The sequence below is a fragment of the Myodes glareolus genome, chromosome 19, assembly GCF_982192425.1.
Source record: "Myodes glareolus chromosome 19, mMyoGla1.1, whole genome shotgun sequence".
Lineage (NCBI taxonomy): Eukaryota > Metazoa > Chordata > Mammalia > Rodentia > Cricetidae > Myodes > Myodes glareolus.
Genome location: NC_142044.1, coordinates 65,199,017 through 65,202,055, shown reverse-complemented (window position 1 = coordinate 65,202,055; position 3,039 = coordinate 65,199,017). Strand labels below are relative to the sequence as shown.

The 3,039-nt window shown below is 50.2% G+C and overlaps 1 pseudogene; it reads left to right on the top strand.

Moving 5' to 3' along the window:
* Window positions 1-2,817, top strand: LOC148119039 (keratin, type II cytoskeletal 3-like; annotated as a pseudogene).
* Window positions 2,818-3,039: the final 222 nt, after the last annotated feature.

The window sequence follows — 3,039 nt, the reverse complement described above, 5'->3', positions numbered from 1 at the left end:
ATGTTATTCGGCCTGGGTAGTAGCAGGCCGGTCTCCATCAGTGTGGCAGCAGGTGACTCTCAGACTGGTAGCTTTCGTGGACTTCTGGGAGCTATGGCACTGGCTTTGGGGATGGCTTTGGTGGCGGCAGAGGAACGGGAGGTGGCATTGGGAGAACTGGTGACTTTGGACTGGCTGGGGTTTTTAGTAGGCCTAGAATCTTTGGCCCTGGGATAATCCAGGAAGTGACCATCAACAAGAGCCTCCTGCAGTCCCTCAATGTAGAGACTGACACCCAGACTGTGGAAACGAAAGTCAAAGAGTATGAACTGATCAAGGCCCTCAACGACAAGCTCGCCTCCTTCCTTGACAAGGTAATGAAATTTTGACTCCCATTCCTATACAAGAGACTTTGAGATTGTTATTTAGATATGGTTTAAATGTGTCTGCATGAACCAGGCTAGAGGGTGAGGGCCTAGGCAGAGCCCTATGGTCTGGGAAGATATTCAGGACTGGAATGTAGAACTTTCAGTGGTAAAACCAGGACAGTTTTTCCGGGCAGACTGATGTGACTGGGTCCCCTCACTAACACAGAGGCAGTAAAGAAGAGGCCCTCTCCTGAACGATCAGGCTGGTGGGGACAGAGAGTGGTGGTGTTTCTGACTACCTCAAAACTAAGTCCAGGGGCTGAGGAGATGGCTCAGCCAGCAAAACACTTGCCTTGCCAACATGAGGGCTTGAGCTTGGATCCCCGAAGTCACATAAAAGCCAGTGACACGTGTCTGTAATACCAGTGATCTGAGGTGACACGGGAGGTGGAGACAGGGGACCCCTGCAAACCCGTGGGTCAGCTGACCTGGAATACACAACTGCAAACCAAAAGAGAGCCTGTGTCATACAAGGTATAGAGCAAAGATGGGTCGAGGCTGTCCTCTGACCTCCACGTGTGCTGTGGCATATACTTGCCTTCCCCCAATATTAGAATATGCATAACCCCCAAACAAAACAAAACCATCCCAAACAAAATAAATCTAGTAAGTCCACTTTTATGTTCACAGACACGAGGATGAAATCAATAAATGAAAAGCTGCTGAGAATGACTCTGCGGCTCTGAAGAAGGTAGGGACGGCCGAGCACTTCCTGGGGTTTGTCACACAGGGTCTCAGCAGGATCACTGCTCTCCTGTCAGGCTCAGCAGCCAGGAGCTTCTTCTGCAGGCCTTTAGGGATCAGTCCGTTGGTCCTGAACTCTTGACTGTCTTTATCCCATTCCTGTGAGATGCGAGGCACCCTTTATGTGGAGCCCGCATTGAATGAGAGCCTTCTGTGTTGACATAGGCAGGTCTCCCCACCCTCTCCAAGCCCAGTTGTTGCAATCTCAGTTTGGGGTTAATAAGGCCTTTGTGCTTCTGTTTTTCTCAGAGTGTAGAATCTACCCTCATGACCAAGATGAAACTTCAGGCCAATGTGGATACTCTGATAAAAGAAATCAACTTTCTGAGGAATCTCTTTGAGGTGAGGATGCAGGAGAGAGGGAGGGGTGATGCTTTCAGATGTGAATCTGGTACTTTTGGTGCTCAGCCCAGGAGACTGTGGATGAGCCTCGAGGTGAAGCCCCTTGTAGCAGTTCAGCAGGGTGGACTGCAGACGTGCGGCTCTCTGAACGTCTGGGGCAGGCTGGCCACACACACATTCTGAGCTAAGGGTCAGGGAATGGGATTGCTGTTTAGGAGGCAGTAGTTCTTGTGGCCCCGAAAGTGAACGAGCCCCTTCGGTGTTGGCAGGACTTATCCCAGTTGCAGGACCAGGCCAATGACATATCTGTGGTCCTCTCCATGGACAAAACCACAACCTGGACTTGAATAGCATCATTTCTGGGATCCGTACCCAGTTTGAAGAGATTGCCCAGAAGGACAAGGTAGAGGCAGAGCTACTGTACCAGACCAAGGTGGGCATCAGTTACCTCCTATGGGCTTCATTGGGAGTCAAGGACGCTATGGCCTGTGAGACAGCTGTGGAGGGGGTCCCTAGATGAATCTGTATCTGTCTGTCTTCTGGAGTCATCCATTTGATGGTTGCTTGTTGTACAAAGTTTAATACTATCTTCTCCCAGGCTCTATGTGAGATGCCTCTGCTTTGTTCATTAAAATTTTATTGAATATTATTTTAATAAAGGCTTACTGGCACCTCAAAGCTTGGTGGGTGGCATGGGGCATAGAAACTGGTTAGGCACAGCTGCATTTAGTGTTCCTCCTTCCTTTCTGCTGCCTAGTTGGGGGAGCTCCAGAGCACAGCTGGCAGGCATAAAGGTGATCTGAGGAGCATCAACGACCAGATGTCAGAGTTCAACAGGATCATCCAGAGGCTCCAGGCAGAGGTGAGATGGTTTGGATGCTGTTGCCTGGACTCACTGTTGCTGGGGGGCAGGACACCTCAGAACTCATAACGAAGGCTGGCTAACAGTGAGAAAATGTCTCCATGGATAGAGAAGATAAAGATAACTAGGGAAGGGTGTCCTTCCCTAACTTTAAGATGGAATAGTCCAATCTAAGTTGCAGAGAGCCTGGAACTACCCTATTGGGCTCATTCTACCCACTCGCCTCACTAACCCCAGAACTAAAAGCTGGTGACATCCATCATGGAAGCTGAGGAGCGTGGGGAGATAGCCCTCAGGGATGCCAACACCAAGCTTCAAGACTCACAGGTTGCCCTGAAGAAGGGCAAAGATGACCTGGTCAGGCTGCGGAGAGACTACCAGGGACTGTTGGATGTCACGATAACCTTGGATACAGAGATCGCTGCCTACCGCCAGCTGCTGAAGGGTGCTGAGTACAGGTGAGCTTCTAATCTTCCTGATCTGTGACATAGTCTGAGGACCACACAAGTAACCAAGTGAGCAACAGCAGAGGCCTGCCACAAAGAACACATCCCTTGGCCCATGTCTTTCCAGTCCACTCCCTCAATGGTAGCCCAACTGTATATGCAGCCAGACTGTACAGTTTTTGTGCTGCGGCACATAGCCGTGTGGATGAAGCTTCCCAGGCTAGTTATCACCTTGACC